Raw genomic sequence first — 22,969 nt, 5'->3', positions numbered from 1 at the left:
TTCAAATGAGATGGTCATATGAGAGAAAAACCTATCCACTGTTTTCTGAGCTTACAAATAATTATTTGCATTGTCTTAATACATAAAGATGCAACTTTTATGACAATCAAAGGAAAAATGAATTCATAATGTTCAGATGTCACTAAGAGCTGTCCAACATATCAAAAAACACATCAACAGTCGCAACTACACCTTCAATGGGAACCCAGCCAACAACTTGACTCAGTGATATTGGTCTGCTGCTGCAGCCATCACATTCACTGTGATGCTATAAATATATACAAATATACATAACTAGTTATCATTTTAAATGTCAGATATGAAGAAAAATGACTCAAATATTTAGTTGACTACGGTCTTCTTTCTCTGAAATCCAAGCTTAATTATTACAAGCAGATGCAAGCATTGGCAATCTCATCTTAGATTCCGGTGTAGTCATGGCTCATCATTTACAGAGTAAAACAACAGATTATATTACAAATTAATTTCCCTATATTTCTACTTTCATCATACTTAGGGCCTTATGTTGGTTTTTTGAGGTCCTGTGAGTACGTTTGTTACATATTCTACTTATTTCATGTCAGTACATAAAGGGATGTTAGAAATTATTAGTAATATCAATGAGGTTTGAGAACCACTGATTCCAAGAAGAGCAATTAAAAGACTAATAATGTTGTCAATGTGGGAAGCCTTGAATGCCAGGTTGGCGGCAGTTTTTTTGTTGTGTTTTTTTGTTGTTGTTGTTGTTATGTTTTTTGTTTTTACATTTCCCTGCAGCAGCAGGAAGCTATTACAGTTTTGCAGTGGGAAAGTGGTGTGAAGACAGCTGTGTTCTAAGATAATTCATACAGTACTGTGTAGGGTGATCTGGGGAGAGGAGAAACCAGGGAGGCAGCAGCTGTAGTCACTGTACTGTTATAATAAAGGCCTGGAAGCAGGGAAACAGCTGGCAAGATGGAGCTGAGGAAAAATGCAAAGAAGACTCCATCGAGATAAGTGAGTAAGCTGGAGAGGTGAGGAAAGAAATCAATGGTAACGCCAAGGTCCCTGGCTTTCCTGACAGGGAAGACGTATGGTCTTGAGACAGAAATAGGAAAGTGTAAGGCAAGAAGCTATGTCTGGGAAAAAGGATGAGTTCAGGTTCAGACATCCTTGAGTTTAAATCAAGAGCAAGACATTCAGATGGAAATGGTGGACTGTGGTTGGCAATGTGGCACTCAGCCCAAGGAAGACAGTACCGATCGTAAGGACACAGAAGCACCAGAGATGTAGAGGATGGGCTCCCTAACAGGCAAAAAGAGAGTAAAGAAAATTCAGTCCAGGCTGAGGCTGAGAAAAAAATCTACCAGCAAGCATGGGAAGAAGGCTAAAATCTCAACCAGCCAGAGCAGCAGCTGGAGACACATAAAGAACTCCAAAAGTTCAGTGGCATAAAAGTCAAAGCAGCTAAAGTGGTGGTGAAATCCATCAGCAAATACCACTGAGAGCTTAGAAGAAATGAGGAGCACGACTCAACCACAGAACTTGACATTAAGAAACTGCTTATGATCCTCAGGATTGCCACCTCTATGGTGGCCAGATCAGAAGGCAGACTGGAAGACGATCAATGAGAGAGGAGAAGAAATGCAGGGGGCAGGAGCAAGGCACCTGTTCTAGAAGCTCAGTTGTGTAAAGGAGTTTAACAGGAAGAATCTTCAGGTCACAGTTACTGATTGCAATATAGAGTATGATGAGAAATTTTGATTTATGTAGACAGCAGCTTCAAATCAGACTCAAGAATTGTAAAAAAAATACACTTACGCGTCCTTTGTAGGGACATGGATGCAGCTGGAAACCATCATTCTTAGCAAACTATCACAAGAACAGAAAACCAAACACCGCATGTTCTCACTCATAGGTGGGAACTGAACAATGAGATCACTTGGACTCAGGAAGGGGAACATCACACACCGGGGCCTATCATGGGGAGGGGGGAGGGGGGAGGGATTGCATTGGGAGTTATACCTGATGTAAATGACGAGTTGATGGGTGCAGCAGACCAACATGGCACAAGTATACATATGTAACAAACCTGCACGTTATGCACATGTACCCTACAACTTAAAGTATAATAATAATAAATAAATTTAAAAAAAAATACACTTACTCTAAAAATCACTTGTCAAAAGAAAAACAGAATGAAACACACACAGAGACACAGACACAGACACAGACACAGACACACACACACACACACACAGAGTATCCAATGATTCTTACTTAAGAAGTCAAAAAGAGGAACACTAGAACTTTTTCTAGTTCCTCAGACTTCATAAAGTAGCTGTCTTCTATGGCTTGGCTATGACAGTGATATGCTGAGTCACTGTTTTCCTGAAGGAAAATGAGAATAAAGTGAAAAATCTTGATAGAAATTTCCTTCACAGTAAATGTGGGTCACATCTAATCCACATCTAACAAAGAGGTTAATCTTTAGAATAACCTCTCTTGTTCTTAATAAACTGATTTTTTAAAAACCTTAAACAAAACTTTACATTTTATGTGTCACATTGATCATAAATTGCACTTATTTTTATTGTGTAAACATACCAAAAAGAGATTCTCTTATTTTACACACACAAAAAAAGTGAAATTTACTAATTCAGCAATTGCTGCCTTTAATCACTTCATAAAACTACCAGTCATTGAGTACCTAGTATGTTCCAGGCACAACTATAGTTTTAAAATAAACTTAGCTTTGTAAAATATAAATGAATACGCAAATTGACTCAATATTCTAATTTATATATTATGGGATGCTGAGTTTTTGTTTTGTTTTGTTTTTAGAAAATGTCACACCAACGCTGACTAGCAAATTAACTGAGAGTTTTATAGCTTGGCAAATTTGTTTTCACTTTAGAACAATTTATGACAAGGAGTCTATAATGCATTGTGGCTAATTAATGACTTTTTTGTGGTTTGACATACATAATACATTAGCTTTGTGACAGTTTCATCTCAGAGCCTCCTGAATCATCTCTCTCTAAAATGTCAAGGCATGTAAGCGGTTGAAAGAATATAAACTCTATTTTCTCTATTGTTTCATAACAGCTTCTGGTACAAAGGTGATTTGCTTATAAACATCAAAGAACAATGGACAGTCATAGAGGGTTGATAGAAGACAACTCTGTGTGACTTCATATTTCCAAAAATACAAAAATGTAACATAACTAGTCCAGAATTCCTAATGGTGCTATAATATCTATGTGCTCATATGGAGGGAAATGATTTTTATTAATATGAAGAATACACTATTCCTATTTGAGCAGAATAATTACAACTATCAATGATCGAGTACCTCTGTACCAGAAACTGTTATTTTTAATTTCACAAGAGTTATGACAGGTTGATTATACAGATGAGGAAACTGAAGCTTAGTTAAGTTTAACTTTCCAAAGGCTACACAGTTAGGAGGGTGAAATTGTGCGCAGGTCTGTTTCTTGATTGGGACCAATGGGATAAATACTAGCTACTGCTTTTATTATTTTAGCATCTGCTAAGAGGAAGCCCACTTTGTGAGAAATGTCTCACTGACTTGGAAATGCTAATAGAAAAGAAATATCAAATATATATCTCTTCTCCCAATACTCTGCCACCTCTGGGCCACACTAGAATGGAATAACTTGGAACAGAGTGACAGATAACTCATTCTATCGAGGTGGAGAAAAAATATAAGACTTTGAATGGAGGCCACAGAGGGGATCAAATATGTAAGGAGCATGGAAGAGAAGAGACAAAACTCCAAACAAAACATTTTATTCTCCTAGCTACATACCCAGTAACAGATGGGGATGTGCTGAGAAGGGCAGGCAACTCTGAATAGATTGTAAGCATTGAGTCTGTTGTGCATTTCCTACCGCAGTCTGTGTCGCCTTGTTAGGTTCTAGAGTTGCTTGCTAGTGGACAATTCCACCAGAATCTAGCACTATTAAACACATAGTACTGGGGTTAGATATCCAAAACTGTATTTCTTATTTCAAAAAAGGATTAAAAAGTGCATACCAAAAAACACCTCAAAATACAGTATCAAAATTGAAATCAGTGGGCCTCTTCCCTGAACAAATCAATGAATGTAAAACAAAAATGTGCAGTGGACTTGACCACCATGGGTTCTTCAATCTGGAAATGGTATAATTCCATCATTAGAAGATATTACTATTTAAGAGGCAGAGATCCAACATCTTCAATATGCCATCATTATGTGCCATAAGGACAGCAAATGACCTGGGAGCAATCCCTTTACCTTCCAGTGAAGTATGACCAATGTTGCCCTGAAATTCAATTGGATCCCTCCCATCTTCCTAATGACACTGGCAGAAGTAGGCAATTTAAACACTCCATCCATTCCATTTACATAAAATTCTAAGGTTACAACCTAATAAGAGGTGGGAGGGAAACTCCAATCTCTACCCATCAGTTCACAGGTCTGACATTTAAAAATTTGTCAATGTATATTGTTCGTACACAAGCTTCTCTAAATCAGACTCATACTCGCTTTAGTTCTAAAACAGAAAATCATATTTTATAACTATTTCAGAAAGAGTTTATCACTATCCTTAGAATAATGTTTTCATTAGCTATATAAACCTCTTCACATGATTTAATACATGTAAAAACTCTCTACACTCAAAGATCTTCACTAAGCAAAAATCTTTCTAGAACTACATGTTATCAGGCAGATTTTTTTAATGAATAAAGAGTAACCCAGACATAGTTCCTTCTAGCTACTGAGCTGTGGCTTTGTGAAATGGAATTTACAATTACTAAAAAGAAAACAGCCCCAAATCCCACAACTCCTTTCACTTAATTATTCATGATATTGATCAGTACATTTATTTTTAAAAACAGATGAAGTTAGAGCACCACTCATATAGAAAGAAAACTTCTTGCTAACTTGCATTACTGTGGAATGGGGAGTTTCTTCTTCAGGGATTTATACTTTGCATGGGGAAATTTTAAAGCTCATCAAAAATCATAACAACATATTTAAAACAAGCTTACAATGTTAAAACCATCTTTGCAGGTAACACTTCTAATTCACTCATCAAGATAAATCTCTGTTTATTGTTCTTAATCATAAAAATTAGATAACTCTAGCAATACTAAAAATAAATGTGATAATGATGAAGGAAATAGGAAAAGTCAGTTAGGAGCTTTAAAAATTTCTTCAAATTTTACAAGTCATGTTCACTTTCAATAAATCAACAGACTTCAGATGTAAAACTTTCTACTACCCACATCAATTAAGTGTATCTTGGAAGCTTCTAGAGTAAAACACAGAAAATATGTGGGCTCAAGTAGTTCCTTAGAGTGGAAGATTATAAAGATGAGAGTCTACAATTCCTTTTAATGATGTACATCATGTTGCTCCTCCCCATTAAGAGTACAGTCTGTTTCTCCTACTCTTGATTGCAGACTTGCCTTATGACATGCTTTAACCAACAGAAAGTAGGAGAGGTGATGCTCTGCCAGCTCCAGACTTAGACCTTAAAGAGATTTTCCAGCTTCTATTTTCCCCCTCTTGGAATATAAGAGAAAAGAAAGCAAACCTGGAAAGCTAGATGATGATAAGTGAGAGACAGCAAGCCATCGAGATCCCAGCCATTTCGGTTGCCCCACCTGAGGCACCAATCTTGTAAGTGAAGACATCTTGGATTCTCCAGCCCCAGTTAAGCTATAGCAACCAACACCACATGGATCAAAGATGAGATGTCTTTGAAGAACATTGTTCAAACTCCAAACCCACAGAGAATTGTAGGTAATAAAGTAAATTTTTTTTTAATTATTTTTATTTTTTTGCGACAGGGTTTCACTCTGTGGTCCAGGCTGAGAGCAGTGGCATGATCGCAGCTCACTGCAGTCTTGACTTCCCTGGCCCAAGCCATAGATAACCAATAAATTTACAGTAAAATCCAATATAATGTGATTTTAAGTTATACTGAAAGTTACTGTGTCCTTTAATATAGTAAACAATTCATACTAATTCTATTAAAAAAATCAATGAAAAATACTTCCTGAAACATCTACTACACATAAGGCACTAAGATAAAATTAATTCTAGTAATATCAACCATTTAATGTGAGCTTAAATATGATTATTTAGTCATCAAATATGTATGAATTGTCTAGTAAGATCCAGGTAGTATGCTTAGCACAGGTGACCAGCACTCAGAGAAATTTTGCAGTTTAGACAGGTATACAGGCACGTAAAAGGCAAATATAATACAGTATAATAATTACTATCACAACAGTTAACATTTAGATGTAGAGATATTTTTAAAATCTAGAAATAACTATATTGAAACAATATGAAAAGCATCATAAGAAAGGTAGCTACACTGCTAATTTGTTGTAAGGATTGAATGATGTGGTTAGCATAACATTTAACACATAATTTAATCCACATTGAGTGATGCTAAAAATCTGAACTATATAAATGGTTACAAGAATTCAAGCAGGGAAAGATCATGAGTGGTTTCTAGGTTATTTATGGATTTTATCTAAATTGTTCAGTAATTCAGGGAACCTACTCTGTGCCAGGCACTGGGATACAGGGGTAGCCAAGAAATACAAGTTTCCTGCTTTCATACTGCTCAATTTGGAAAACAGACATGAAATAAGAGTAATGAGTGATAAAGAAAAGCAGAGCAAAACAGTGTCATCTGTTCAAGAAAGTGTCATTTAATGTGAAACTTGGTAGATGAGTAAGAATGACCCATGTCAACACTCCCCAACCTTTTTGGCACCAGGGACCAGTTTCGTGAAAGACTATTTTTCCATGAACCAGGTGGGGGCCAGGGATAGTTTGGGGATGAAACTGCTCCAACTCAGATCATCAGGCATTGGATTCTCATAAGGACCATGCCACATGTAGATCCCTCACATAAACAATTCAAAAAAGGGTTTGCACTCCTATGAGGATCTAATGCTGTCACTGACCTGACAGGAGGCAGAGCTCAGGCAGTGATAGGTAATACTCAGGCAGTAATAGGATACAAGAAACCATGTACAGGCCACCAAAGCCTCTGTGGGAAATGATTAACTGAATGTGAAATGTTCATATTGCATCAGTCAAGGCAAGTCACCTGACCAAGCCTTCCAACATCAATGGGGCAGAGAAAATGTACCCTCCCAGAGGGAAGTAATGATTCCCAATGATTTCTCAATAGCAATAAGGCCAACAATTGGATAGACGGGTCTAGATCTTTACGTAATGCTGATGGGACTAAAGAGACATGAAGAGAGAACATTATGTTGAACCTTAAAAAGGATGGGTACGATCTTGACAGAAGTAAAGAAAACCATTAAGAGGATTCCAGGCATAAATGTAGGGCAATGAAAAGGAAAGTACAGTTGGTTGATGACAGTTTTTTATTTATCTCCATGTTTCTCTCTTTACAAGTGAGGGAGAAAAAAGAGGGGGAAAAATGAATTAATCATATGTGGGATAAGAAGAGTGGGACAATCAAGGGCTCTCTGACCTAAAGAGCAGAGAAAGAGGGACAGCCTTGGAAAGAAAGGAAGAAAAAGGTTTAAGGTGAATAGGGGAGTTGAAAGAGGTCCTGAAAAGTAAACTCAATTTCAGCCCTATAGATGAAATCCTATAAATGTAGAGAAAACTGGGACCAACTTGGGGTCTGAGATCAGTAGAAAAATTCACTCACAATCACTATGGAGGAGAAAGCAATAGTTCCCATTTACAGTTACATAAATTTCTCTTCTAAGTGGAAGCTGTTCTAGAATGAAAAATGCACTACTTCTGGACATGGGAAATATGGGTTTCATTTCTGGTTAGGTCATTAACCTGTTATTTGACCTGAGGCACTCTATGAATCTTTTTAGTCTCACTGGTAAAATGCATTTTAAGACGTGCTTTATAAGATTTTTTGAATGAAAGTTAAAAGCTGTCTACAGAGATAATTCACCCAGATCCATCCCCCCATTGTGCAGTCTACTACTTTAGATTCAAAACAGGCCATGACCTCAGATTTACCTTCACACTCTAATAACATTCGAGTAGTCAACACTACCCAAATCACGGCCTTTCACTATAGCAACTAAAATTCACCAAGCAGCTGCTAAAACACACTCTCAACTCCAACCATGGAAGTGATCTGTGGGTTTAAGAGCGTGCCAGGCCAGATTTTTTCAACCAGAAATTCTGTACTTCGACTTCCAACTCTTCAAATCTGGAGGAGTCATCAATCCTACATTCATATGAAGCCTTCCTTGATCGTTCTACCTCAGTTTCCTTTAATTCTTCCCAACTCTCTGTTCTTTTAGCATACAGCATATCTCTTACTAGGTTAGTGTTGCATATATAAATATATGTATATCATATATATTTATATATACAATATATGTATGTCATATTTATATATAAAATATATGTATGTCATATATTTATATATACAATATATGTATGTCATATATTTATATATATGTAAGTCACAAGTAGTGAATAATAAAGACAACAACAGTAACCTAACTGCAAAGCTCAATAAGTAGCATCTACTGAGTTTTGCTAAGGGCCTCGCCTTATCTTATGGATTCCTTACAATAGATTTATACAGTAGAAACCATTATTCCAACTTTACAGGTGAAGAAACTGAGACCTAGAGAAGGCAGTTAATTTGCCCAAGGTAAGAAACTATCAAGTGGCAGACAGAGATTACATGGAATAAGATGCATACAGATTACTACTGGACAAAACTAACTGATACTCTTCACTACATTTCCAAATACATATCTGAGATCTTTTAATTGAACAGTACACTCTTGGAGAATTTCATTATATTTCCCAACTCCACGTGTTATTGGGTCTCACAAAGGGCTCCTTCACTTAGGCAGTAATTAGAGCTATAATTCATTCATAGGCAATAAAGTGGCAGTTTACATTTCCTGTTTCTAATTTGAAAGGCAACTAAAAACTAGAGGACATTTACAATGCTTAATGGATATGAGGTTTGGTGGTATGACAGATTGCATTATTGGCCCAAATTCTTCACCCATTTTTTTATTTATGCCTTTGGTCATGTGACTCTGCAGTTCCTCCCACTAAAGAGGCAGAGGATAATTTCCCACCCTTGACTTGGGTTTGGCTATGTTTTTTTTTTTTTTTGTTATGGCCAACAGTATGAGGCAGAAGTGGTAATAGTCCAGTAGCAATACAAGATCTTAAAAGACCTTGTGTGTTTGCCTCTTATCTCTTTGCATCCCTGCAATTGGCATGAGAATAATTTCCATCAGGGAGCTTCTCCTTCAGAATCAGTTCCACCACGAGACATATGGAAACAGAGTCAAACAGTCCTGAAGATTAAGCAAAGTAACCCATACCAGCCCAGCCTAGATAAGCCAACTCCCAGCTGACCCATAAAAATATGAACAGGCCAGGCATGGTGGCACATGCCTATAATTTCAGTACTTTGGGAGGCTTGAGACAAGAGGATCATTTCAGGGCCTGGAGTTTGAGACCAGCCTGGAAGTAGAGTCTCACTATGTTTCCCATAGTCTCACTTCCCACAGTGAGACTCTGTTTCTACAAAAAATTAAAAATTAGCCAGGCATGATGGCGCATGGCTGTAGTCCCAGCTACTTGGGAGGCTAAGGTGCGAGGATCACTTGAGCCTTGAGCCTAAGAGTTCAAGGCTGCAGTAAGCCATGATTGCACCACTGTACCCCAGCCCAGGCCACAGAGCAAGACCTGGGCTCAAAAAAAAAAAAAAAAATACCAAACAAAACTTAGTCTGGCAGAGCCACCCTAGTCAATGTGACAGAGTGAGAGATATATAAACATATGTTATTTTAGACTATTGAAATTTGGGAGGGGGGGATTGTGTCTACACAGAATTATTGTGGTAACAGCTAATTCATGTGGGTAAACGGTATTTTTGTTCACAAATATTCATTATTCACTCTCAGCTTTAGTGGTTTGGTTTAGTTTTTTGCACTTCTGCCATAAGCTATAGAGACTATAATAAAATCTCAGACTTCCAGCCAGATTACATGATTAGATAAGAACTTTTGGGGGCATAGTTCTTGTTAAGGGTGTGGATGTAATTTGTGTACATGTGACTAAGAGTATATTTTGTGTGTATGAGGTCAAGAGAGGTAGAATACATATATAAACTATACTACTGTTTGTAAGCACTTGCTTACCTCCCCTTCCTTAATTAGTCCTGTGACTTCCGGCCATGAAATGTGAGAAAACTTGACATATGACCAGTGCTACCAAAGTTTTGAATGCAATTGCATGGTCTAGCTAAGTCTCTTGTGTTTCTGCCCTCACTAATGTAAAGAAAATATCCCAGATAAGGATCATTCTTAACTTGGGCTCCTTAAAGACAAAATCTGAGGTGAAGAAGGTATTTATTGAGGAGTGCTCTTGAAAGAAACTACTGTAAAGTCAGAGGAGGACCCTAAAACTTAAAGTATTTGCAGCTGAGGTCTCAGCTGATCCTTATATGGTGTTCCAGGGCTGGGATGGCCCCTCTTGGCTACCTCTCTTGATCTCAAACACACAAAATATATTCTTAGTCACGTGTATATAAATTACACGTACAGAGTTGTCCAAATTAAGGCAACTCCCGTCTTTGTGCCTTTGCAACAGTCAGTCACTGATTATGGACCACTACCCAGAGGAAGCACAACCTTGGCTGACACAGTTCTCCTAAGGCAAAGGAAATTCCCAGTAGGGAGTGAAGATGTCAGCTACATGGCAGCTGATATTCCAGTCAGATGGTGGATAGATATGTGGGCCTTAAATAGTGGGCCTCGATTGGGCACCACAGTATCCACTACAAAACTGTCCCTTCAACCTGGATCCCAGAAGAATAAGCCACATAGCCTATGCACAATATGGAAAAGCCATACCAATCCAAAGCTGACCCATGGCTCTCATGCAAGCAGATGAGTAATGCTTGCTAGAAGCCACTGAGAGTTTTGAATTGTTATCAAAGCAAAAGCTGTTACAGTCATACAACAACAAAAAAGATATCTCACATCTTTAAGCAGTTACTTACTTTTTTTAAGTACTGTTTTTAGAATAATGAGTTTGAAATGGAAGAAGATACAAATAAATGGAAAGATATTCTATGTTTACGGACTGGAAGAATTAATATTATTAAAATGTCCATATCACACAAAGCAATCTACAGATTCAGTGCAAGTCCTATCAAAATTCCAAAGACATTTCTCACAGAAATAGAAAAAAAAAATCCTAAAATTTATATGGAATCACAAAAGACCCTCAATAACCAAAGCAATCTTGAGCAAAAAGAACAAGCTGGAGGCATCACACTACCTAACTTCAAAATATGCTGCAAAGCACAGCAATCAAAACAGCATGGTGCTGGCATCAAAACAGACCGCATATCCCATCAGAACAGAACAGAGAGTCAAGAAATAAATCCATGCAGTTACAGTCAAGTGATTTTGACGAAATTGCCAAGAACACATAATGAAGAAGGGACAGTCTCTTCAATACATGGTGTTGGGACAACTAGATTTATGCAGAAGAATGAAATTAAACCTTTATCTCACACCATTTACAAAAATCAACTCAAAATGAATTAAAGGCTTAAACATAAGACCTGAAACCATAAAACTACTAGAAGGAAACACAGGGGAAACGTTCCATGACAGTGGTCTAGGCAATGATTTTTTGGATATAACCCCAAAAGCATAGGCAACAAAAGTGAAAACAATTAAATGAGCTCAATTCAATCTAAAAAGCTTCTGCACAGCCAAGGAAAGAATCAACAGGAAGAAGAGATGATCCATGAACTAGAGAAAATATCTGCAAACCATACATCTGTAAGAGGTTAATATTCAGAATGTATAAGGAACTCAAACAACTCAATAGCAAGAAAACAAATAACCTAATTTTAAAATAGGCAAAGATCAGAAAAAACATTTATCAAAAGAATACACAGAATTAGCAAACAGGTATATGAAAAGGTGTTCAACCTCACCAATCATCCAAGAAATTAAAATCATAATGAGCTATCACCTTACACTCACTAGAACAGGTAGTATCACAAAGACAAAAGGTAAATGTTGATGACGATGTGGAGAACCCTTGCACACTGACAGAGGGAATGTAAATTGCTGTAACCACTTCAGAAATCAGTATGGAGGGTCCTCAAATAATTAAAAATATAACTACCATGGGAACTAGCAATAGGACTACTGGGCATATATTCAAAGGAAACGAAATCAGTATGTCAGAGATATCTGCACTCCCATGTTGATCGCAGCATTATTCACAATAGCCAAGATATTCAACGAATCTAAGTGTCCAACAATTGATGAATAAAATGTGGTATATACACATAATGGAATATTATGCAGCCATCAAAAAGGAATGAAATTATTTCAATTGTGACAGTATGGATGAATTGGAAGGACATTCTGTAAAGTAAAATAAGCCAGACAAATAAACATAAATACCACTTGACCTCACTTATATGGAATCTAAAAAAGCCGAACTCATAGAAGCAGAGAATAAAATGGTGGTTACCAGGGGGTGGGGAGGGAGGTTTAGGGAGATGTTGGTCAAAGGATACAGAACTTCTGTTAGATAAGAAGAATAAGTTCAAGGGATCTATTATACAACATGGTTATTATAATTAATAATAATGTATACTTGAAAATCACTAAGAGAATAGATTTTAAGCATTTTCACCATACAAAAAACGATAAATATGCGATATAATGTATGTTAATTAGGTCAATTTATTCATTCTACAATGTATACATATTTTAAGACATCACGTTGTATACAATAAATATATATTTCTCAATTAAAATTATATTAATTTTTTTAAAGTTTGTGTGTATTATTGCTGCATAAACCACCCCCAAAAATAAATAGCTTAAACAAATTATTTATTCTCTGATGAATTTTGCCTAAGCTCAGCTGAGCATTTAGTTTGGTAGTTTTTCCTGGAGTCACTCGTGTAACATGAGCCATGTGATAGCTTAATTGGGACTGATGGCCTCACTCACATGACTGACTACCAATTTTGGCTACTGGCCAGCTATTGGCTACTAGCTATCTCTATGTGACCTGTTTTTCTCAAGGAGGCTTGCCTGGACTTCTCCACAGGGCAGACTCAGTGTGCAACAATAGAAGCTCCCAGGCTAAGGAGCAGAATTCACAATAACATCACTTGAGCCACACTTTATTTTTCAAATTCAATAGGCTAACTCAGATTTAAGGGAAAGGGAAATGGACTCCATTGCTTGAAGGTCAGAGTGAGCCACTATGCAAACTGCCAAGGAAGGTATTGTGGCCACCATCTTGCAGCCAGTCTGTTATAGGCCTGATGTGTGTCTTTATCTTTTTCTGAAGTTATTTTTCTCTAAATAGCAAACTTAAGACATTTTATATCCCCTATTCCCATCCTGCCCTCTCCCCTCAACAAAAAATGTGTGAATAAACATATATAAGCTTTCCACTAGAGACCATTGAAAGCATTTAGCCACTATGGGTCAGTACAGAAGAGTCCATTCATAAATGCAACCAAAACCAAACAAGAACACTAAAAAAAGGAAAAGAGGAAGGAGACAGATACAGAGAGGCAGATAAAAAGATGGAGGAAGAAGAAGCAGAGGAGGAAGAGATTGAGTAACTTTAAAAACAGGGGCATATTAATCCTATATATAATCTAAAATGCCTCCCCATCATTTGATTTTAATCTCTTCTGCTTGAATGCTTACAAGATGTCTGTAATTCATCCCTTACAATTTTATGATTTGGGATTAACTCTATCCCCTATCCTAATCTATGTCTTGTGCATTTTGTGTGTATGTCTGTGTGGGGGTGTGTGTGTGTGTGTTTATGTGCACACATGTGAAAGCATGTATGTGTGAATGGGAGGGGTGGGTTATTAGAAGGTCAAACTATGGTAGGAAGAAGAATGACAGAAATAATCGTATTATAAAAACAGAATAATAAAAAGTCAAGACTCAGAAAAAATGCCCTAACTCTAGAAAAATGACAAAAGATATTTTCCAAGCAAGTCATAACACAGAAATATTTAAAGCAACAGACAATTATGGCACTATCAGATTAAAAAGGATATTGACTGTATTCCAGAATGTCCCATTATATGGAAATACACCCTCCACTTGTAAGCATCTTCACAGAATGCATGGTTTGTTTCACAATATAACAAAACCCATATATTAAGACTCTTTTGTTCTTTTTAAAAACTAATGTTGCCACTAAAGTTTACAGACTTAATTTCATAGGGCAACTGCTGCTTAACACTAATGAAACAACAGCCCAATAAATTAGCACTAAATAGAAACACGTATATCTCCACATTACATATGAAGAAAAAATTGTATTTACTCCAATGAATAAAAGGAGAAACTTGGGCCTGCATGGCTCACATTTCAAAACCATACAACCCATGCACAATGCTTTTGATTGGTTTTATTTAAAATAAATAGAAGCCCTAGTAAGAAGAGAAAAATTAACCTGCCTAGTATATATAAATGTGAAAGCTTCTTAGGCGATGGGAATGCACAGGGGTGAGGGAGGTGCAGTCACATACAGCTGACTTTGGTATAAATATGCCTTATCTGTATTCCAGAGCTTTCAGAATATTCACCGGAATTAGTAATTGGTAATCAGCAACTTTCAGCTACTTTACATTCAGGGAGGCGGCCAGACCAAGTGAGTAGCAGGCATCAGATTAGATCACTAGCTATATTGTTCGGGTTGATTTTAATTGCCTGAAAAGCGTCATTACCATCTTCTGCAATGCATTAAGTTATTTTAAAGGGTGACTATTTCTATGCAAGAAATAAAATGAACTGCGATTGAGTTAGAACCTGCATGAAGCATTCAGTTGGGGCCCTGCCCTGGTGGCATCAAAATCCTATCCAAGTCTGATCACAATGATAAACAAACATATTTGCTATCTGCAGAACTTTTCAAATGTAGCATGGGGAAGTCAACACAGATTCCCAAACCAAAGACACAGAGAATCACCCAAATGTCATGTCCTGGCTTATAAAATCCCAAGACTTCCATTTCGATACAGGCATCGGCAAGGTAAAGGACTTCATGATATTTAAGAACAAGACAAATATTTGCATGGAAAAAGATTCATGGAAGTGGAATTTTTCAATGCTAGAATACAGTTGCAAAATTATCACATTAGTGTATGCTGACATGGAAATGTCACCTCTCAGGACATTTGTTCTTTAAGTTAAAATCCTAGAAACATGAACATTTACATAGGATAAAACCATGTAGAGCTATACACATATTCATGAAATCAGGTTTAAAAAAATGATGACAACTGATTAAGGTCTGCAGTCTAATTAACAGTAATGTACCAATGTCAATTTCCTGGTTCTGATATTGCAGCACAGAGATATACAATGTTACCATACAGGGAAGCTGGCTGAAGACTATACAGAACAATTTGTACTATTTTTTACAACTCTCTGTAAGTTTCAAATTACTTTAAAATAAAAAGTTAACAAATGCAGATTAGCAAGCTGTACCCCAGAGATGATTCAGAAAATCTTGTAAGGGCTAAGGTATCGCCATTATTTCAGTAGAACCCCAGTTAACGTTTCTGCAGAAACAGCAGAAGTTGAGAAACAGTGCAAGTGAAATAGAGTATTCTCAGCTATATTACAGGGGCTTCCTCTTTGAAGGACGACTGGTGAGACTGTTTAATGCCTACAAAATTTTCCCCATTTATAAGTAATTATTTATGGTTTAGGAAGATGTGCTTTTGATTTGTTGTGATGCAGTCATTTAGCTATTTCTTTCATGTGCTAATGTTTTGCTCTAATAAAACAATGAATTTTGAGAACTTCCCATCACTTCCTTGCACTAAAATAAGGTCATTACTTCAAGGACCAGTTCTCAGTGCTTACAACCTTTGACTTATGCTTCCTGTAGAGCATACATTTATCACAAAATTTTCTAAATTCAGATCACATCAAGATGTTCACCTGTTGTCAACTAATGACTTGTCACTTAGAAACTGTGCAAAATAAAATAAAATCTTTAAATTATACACTAAAATAAATTTTAGCCCTAGAAAAAGAAGCCCCACTATAACCGTAGCAGAACTTCATGCCAATTAAAAAGGTTAGACTTTCTATCATTCCAGAAATATTCACTAAAGTCTTAACATTTACATGCTACTCCATCAACAGACTACCAGGAAAAGCAGATATTAAACAATTTTACAATATTAATTAAATTTGAATGCATTTACCCCCTAAAGAAGAAACAAAATTTACATGGTTGATTGTAGACAGCATAGAGGTCAAACCTAGTCTAGGAGGACAGTCAAGGCTACCTGGAGGAATGGCTAGGTTGGGTATTACCTTGACAAATGGTAGACTTGGAAGTAAAGACCTTTCCTGAAAGAAACAACAATGAATTGAGGGTGGAAATGAGTCAACACGGGAATAAGGAGAGTGGGGTGGAATTCATGGGTGTTCCAATCACATGCAAGAACACTGAAGCCAAAAGGGCCATGTTGAGTCTTCAAGGAAGTTTTAGAAGACCCATACATTATAGTTGCAGTGTTAAGTATCAGGGGAGAATTAGGGAGAAGTCACATATAGACAGGCTGCATCAGTAGCATATTTTTCTCTATGCAGTGGTTGTCCAATGACCTAAGGGGTCAGCCTCATGGATTAATATAGTACTGCACGTCAGACAGATTGGAACAAGAAAGAGAGTGAGGAGAAAGTCATTTCTTAATCTCCTGCATTAGGTAAGAAGTACTTAGAACCCAGCCTGGCACACTGCTTGAATGAACATTCTTGTATTTGTAATCACTGGACTGGTTACAACGGCAAAGGGAGAAGATGGTGACAAAGACTACTGACTCCAGATGCCCTGATGACCACAATGATAGCTAAAGAAAGAACAGACCACCTAAACTCTTAGGAAATAGATTGCAAGGAAAAATAATACTTCCATTTTGGACAACTTTGGTTTGAAGTAGCAGCTGTCCAAGAGATGTACGAGATCATGGGCAATTAACAGGAAGAATACTGTCAAAGTCAGCTGCAGACTTCTGCTGAATATGTACCTTCTTGACAGGATCTTTGGTTACATATGGCAAACTCAGCAGACCAACAAGCTTAGTTCTCATAGGTTTATCAAACTCCACAGTGAACCAGACACTTTGACAGAAGCTGCTTTGTAGTAGTGCGTAAAATAGATGTGGTAACTGCTTACAAGGTAATTACAGAATATAAACATACAATCAGGTAAGGAAATGTACAGTTTCAAGTTATACTAAGTACTACCAAGGAAATGAACATAAAGAGCCTATCAGAGGTGCCCTCATTCAGGGGAGGAAGGAAATCAGAGAGCTCTCTCTAAGCAAATGATATTTACACTGTGGCCTAAGGGATGAGTAGCAGTCAAAAACTCTATGTGGGCCAGACTCAATGGCTCACACCTGTAATCTCAGCACTTTGGGAGGTTGAGGTGGGCAGATCATTTGAGTCTAGGAGTCCAAGACTAGCTTTGGCAACATGGGGAAATCCCATCTCTACAAAAAATCCAAAAATTAGCCAGGGCATGGTGGTGTGTGCCTGTAGTCCCAGCTACTTAGGAGGCTGAGGTGGGAGAATCACTCGAGCCCGGGAGGTCAAGGTTCCAGTGAACCATGATCACATCACTGCACTCCAGCCTGGGTGACAGAGTGAGACCCTGTCGAAAAGGAAAAAAAAAAAAAAGTCAACCCTGTGAGTTTGTGTGTGTGTGCACATGTGTGTGTATGTGTGTTTGGGGGTTAGAGCTGTACAGGGTTACTCGGCAAAAGAACAGAATGATCCCTAAGATAGGAAAGAGCTCAACAAATCTTCAGAAATGAAAAAGGGCCTAAGAAACCCTTGTTCCAAAAAGCTTGCTAGGAATTGTCGAAGAGACAGAAGTGTTTAAATCCTACGCAACCTTGCAGGTAATATTTAATAGTTTGGATTTTATTCTGAGTGCAATGGAAAGCCATTTAAGCATTCTGAGTAGATGAGGACTAATTTAACTTACATTAAAAAAAAAAAAAAAAAAAAAAAACTGTCTTGGCTGCTATGCAGGATGATTTGGGGGAAGAAGTACGAAAGGAGCCAAGGAAGCCAATGTAGCTATCCCAGGAGAGAAGATGGGGACTTGGACAAGGAGGATGTGGGTGAACATGGAGGAAAGTGGGCGAATGTGAGAAATATTTCAGGGTTAGAACTAAAAGGACACATAAGGTCTGAGTTGTACTAGTTCCCCAAAATAAAAGTACTTGAAGTATTGTGATGGTGTCAAGAATTATTTACCCGATTAAAACAGTATACTGACAGCCTCATTTGTTAGTAATATAATCAAGCGGTTTTGAAATACGGATCTCGTATCTTAACATCTGAAAGGTAATCAAAGTCAAGGGACTTAAAAAACAAATGGGACAAAATTGTTCTCTTGCTTTAGAACATAGAAAATTTACAAGCTGAGTTATAAAGGCACCTAAGAGAGTGCTATGGAATCACTATAACACAGATAATCTATTTCTTCAAATGCCAATATGTCTGCAACAAGAAATATGCAAACTCACTGAATTATTTTATCCTACTTAATAAAATAGTCATTTTTCCTCATTCTTTGCAAGGCAGGTTCTTGTGCAGTAAAGATTCTACAAATATTTACATTCCAAGTAGCAAAGCTGTTTGAAATGCTATAAAGTTCTGCCAGCACTTCTATTACAAACCCTTATTTCTTGTTTATAACATGTACTTAAAAGGCGGAAAATAAAAATGTACTATGGATTGAAACTTGGCATACAAAGTTTCAACCAGGGACTGCATTTCTCCTGCAGCAAATTTTCCAAAGAAATGTCCCACTGTGTTTAAGAGATGAGTGCAGGGGAGACTATAAGATAAAAACCATTTACAACACTTGAACCATTTCTGAAATGTTTATACAAATTGGATATGAGACTGAGATCTGTCACCCCTCAATTTCAAAGAAATGTTCTATCTTAAACTGTTCCATGGCCCCATATTCTCTTGCCAACCATCTTTGCAACAATGATATTCTCCATTGCACTTTTATCAAGCATAAGAAAGGAAATAGTCCACCAGCATTAAGTGATTAATTATATATACATGTTAAAATTATACACATATGCATGTGTGCATATTAAAAACTACAAGTGAGCACCTTAAAGATGCTCACCTTCATAGAGACAAAGTACTTTGCTAAGGTAAGAAAGCTTAAGGCAGACTGGTGGTGACAACTAAATCAGAGACAGTAGGCAAGCATGCACAGCATCAATAAATCCTCCTGCCATCTGAATATATTCCACTTCATAAAATTAACATCATTTTTACCGCTAACAACTTACTAAATGGTGATTGGAAACCAGTCAAAGCTTCTCTGTTTTGTAGCATTGCCACAATATAGTGATACACATATCTGGCAGTTTACAAGGGGCAATTATATCTATATACTATTTCAGCATGAACCATATTAAGAGTTAATGAGAACTTCAAGTTGGACACTTAAATTATGCAGTAAAAACAAAGCTGGAAGATGTGTACTGAATATGTGAGAAGGAGTTAGGAACTTGTAAAAGAGAAAGATGCATATTTTGCAAGCAGAGCAAAGAGGCTATTAGTTTGTAATAACTAGGCATATATGAAATGTGACAGTGATAAAATTGAACATAAATCAGCAAAGGAAAGGCTACAGCTCGTTGTCCACAGCTAATCTTTGCTCTACTTGAAACTGCTCAGCACTTTGCTCCTATTAAATGCTTTGTTGCCATTTTAAGGTATACTTGGGCTATCTGGTTGTGTTGTGAAGGATATTTAAAAGTTAGAATTCTCCTGGAGAAATGAACTTAACACCTTCATGTCTTCAGGCTGACATTAATGACATCCAGACAGTGAGGAGGACATGAGGCTGAATGTTATTGTCTGTGGCAGCCACAGCCTGAATCGATTACCCTGCATATCAATTAGCCACTCGGTGTCTCGGCTATCCTACTTTTAGACAGGAGGGCCACTTGCATGCATTCAGCCTCACTATTCATCTTATAAAAATGTACAGCAATTTGCTATATTTCCCTGGTGGGCACTGATCATTTTGGGGGTCCTCAAATCACATGTTGACTCTCAACTAATTTCAAGCAAGCATTCAAAGATCAATAATTCCTGACCCCACTCTTTACTATTTGCAAGCAAGCATCCTTCCATTTAGTGAGGCTGAACCCGATCAGATTTCTTTAATGAACATTCACAAGAACCTGTCCCACTGCAACCAATGACATGCACGTATTAGGCATCTTACAAATGTTGAACAAATTGGTATGAATCTTAACCTGCAGGCAACTTCCTCCCTAGTCCCATGACCCACAAATGGTTAAAACCATGAACCAAGATGCCAGGTTACTGCAGCCAAAGTCAGGTTACTGTTAGTAAACACATCTAGCAAAGCAAAATTAACACATTTGACTTGATATTGAGATATAAGCTCTTTCAAAAGCAATTACTCCTCCTTTCAATCTCTGAAGGGCTCTGACTCATTGTTCTGATTAATTCCTGTTTTTAATCTATTTACAGATCAGGATTCTTTTTCAGCTAGTGTGATATTCATCTCTGTGGGGGTAGACAGAAACCACAGCACGTACAGTCTTCCTACTTTTGTTTTTTCAGTTATTCTTGCTTAATCATTTTTAAATTATTTCTGGATTTACCTACTCACCATATGAGCTGGGGTTTCTGACCTCCCTCCTGCACATCACTCCCTCCTTGTCTGTTGCTTTTTCTAGCTCTGTTTCCCCGCATCTTGGGTTGAGGTGAACAGACTGGCTACCCCTTTCCCAGAGCTCTTCCCCTTTCTTTGCCTCTGAAAGGAGGTTTGCTGTCCTTACCATAGCGGGCACCATTTGTTATTAAATAATTCCTCTGGGCACATCTCCTTGCTGTAAATCAATAAGCAAATGCAATACAGGGAAGGACATACGGATTGGAGAGCTGTACGGAGCTTTGCACAAGCAGAGCCCAGAAGCTGTTCGCTCATTTCACGCGACCAAAAAAAAAAAAAAATTCCTGATGGTGCTATGACTCGGGTGCCCGGTTGGCACTTCCTGGTTTTCTCTTTCTGGTATTCTGTTACCTGCTTGGTTAGCTTTGCAGGGCTCCTCAGAGAACACAGAAACAGCTGAAACCAGGGTCCGAGCTCAGGAAATCTGGACTACAGCGCATCAGGGTAAACCTGGCAAATAAACGCGACGGGGAATTCCGTCCCAAGCTGCTGATCTGTGAGTAGAAAGAAAATGCAGCTTAGAAAACTTGATCGCTAATGAAAGAATCCTCCACCCTAGCTTTCTCAGACCTGGGAATCTGGGCCTGGGGGGTGGTTCCGGCAAAAAGGTATCACATTCCCACATCCTGCATCACGCACCTGGAATTGTTCCTCAGCATCCCTACGAGTCACAACTTTTTTCCCCCAACTTTCACTGGTCAAATCCACCGCGCAAAGAGCAAGCCCGGGGGACCTACCACTCAATTTTCCGCGCTCCCGCTGGGGAATGCAGTCTTCCCAACCCGAAACCAATCCTCGCCCCAGAAAGGGAAAAATAATCTTCCCAAATCAAGTCAGCTGAGAGAAGCATCTTTTTTCCTTGACCCGTCGGGTGCATTTCCCTGCAAACAAACTTTGGGGCTGAGGAGCCATGAAGCGAGTGCGTAAAGTTTGCCCTGGCAGGTGGCTCATCCCTGTGGCCCGGCCGGCGCCAGGAACCGGGCATGCTGGACTTACCTGGTCTCTGCAGCTTGCCAGACGCCCGCCCCGCTGGCCCACCCGCCGCCGCCGTTAGTCCGGGCCCGGGGGGCCGCCGTGCGCGCTCGCGTAAGCCGCCGCCGCCGCCGCAGCGCCCTCGTCCGCACGGTTCCCAGCCCAGCCCCTGGCGCCAGCCCGCCAGCCGCTGTCGCCGCCGCCGCCGCCACGCGCCAGGCTGCTGTGGCTGCTGCCGGCGCCCAGCGAGCGCTGCCTGCGCCTCCGCCACTCCGGCTCCCGCTCCGGCTCCGGTTCCGACGCGGAAGCTGGAGGGAGGGGAGACCGGGCGGACTGGAAGGAGGGAGGGGCGGGGAGCGCAGCGGAGCAGCCAACTGGGTCCTGTGCCTCGCGTCTGTGGCGCCCCTCGCGCCTCTGCGCCGGCCGGACCCCGCGCCGCCCTGTGCTCGGCCGCGTGCACCCACGTGTGTCCGGCCTCCGCAGGGCCCTGGGCGGCGGCGCGGGATGGGCAGCGGTCACCGTGTCACCTCTGGGTGGCCTAGTGCCACACAGTTGGGGCCCGGGGAGCACGGGGTTAAGGCAGGAATTCCACTTCTAGGAAAGCCTCCTGCAGCTGCGCTCCCATAAGTGCGCAAAGATTGCCAATTTTAATATTAAAGCGGATAATTATTAAGGGCTCACTATGTAGCAGGCAGTGGACTGCGCTATTTAAATGAATTAGTTCATGCAGTCCCCAGAGCAACCTGGATCTATTATTATTCCCGGATTTAGTGATGAGGGAATTGATTCGCCTAAGGTTTCAATGAGTCAGTTGTGAGAATAATCGCAATTATATTCTGTCAAGGACCCTATGAAGTATATCTTACCACCTTAATTTGCCCAGGTATACACACAGTGGTGAGTTGGAGAACCCGGACTTGAATAAGCCTGTTGAAGTCCTGAGCCTTTGCGCTGAACCGCTGCTGACTTACTTCCAGTCAAACCCGTGCAAACACTGCAACTTCACTTTTACGAAAAACAATTGGGAACAACCTACCTGTCCTTCGTTAGGAGAGTGGCTGATAAAATACAGTGGAGACATACAGCGGCAGAGAGAAAGGTGCATCTACTAGAATTGGCATAAATGACCTCCAAGAGGTATCCTTAGAGGCTGGG

The 22,969-nt window shown here is 39.0% G+C and overlaps 1 protein-coding gene across 2 annotated transcripts in view; it reads right to left on the bottom strand.

Moving 5' to 3' along the window:
• The window catches only part of CNTN3 (contactin 3), a 339,179-nt gene extending 317,261 nt beyond the window's left edge, over positions 1-21,918 (bottom strand). Inside the window, exons 1-2 of one of the 2 annotated variants that reach the window (XM_025377841.1) lie at positions 21,839-21,918; positions 21,194-21,336 (exon numbers count right to left, since the gene is read on the bottom strand). The gene's annotated coding sequence lies outside the window, so the exon portion shown is untranslated. The remainder of the gene's footprint in view (positions 1-21,193; positions 21,337-21,838) is intronic. The other variant, XM_025377842.1, reaches the window with a different exon arrangement.
• Between the last annotated feature and the right edge of the window lie 1,051 nt (positions 21,919-22,969).

Source organism: Theropithecus gelada, chromosome 2, assembly GCF_003255815.1.
Source record: "Theropithecus gelada isolate Dixy chromosome 2, Tgel_1.0, whole genome shotgun sequence".
Classification (NCBI taxonomy): domain Eukaryota; kingdom Metazoa; phylum Chordata; class Mammalia; order Primates; family Cercopithecidae; genus Theropithecus; species Theropithecus gelada.
Note: the sequence above shows the minus strand (reverse complement) of the source record. Positions and strands in the feature narration are given on the sequence as shown.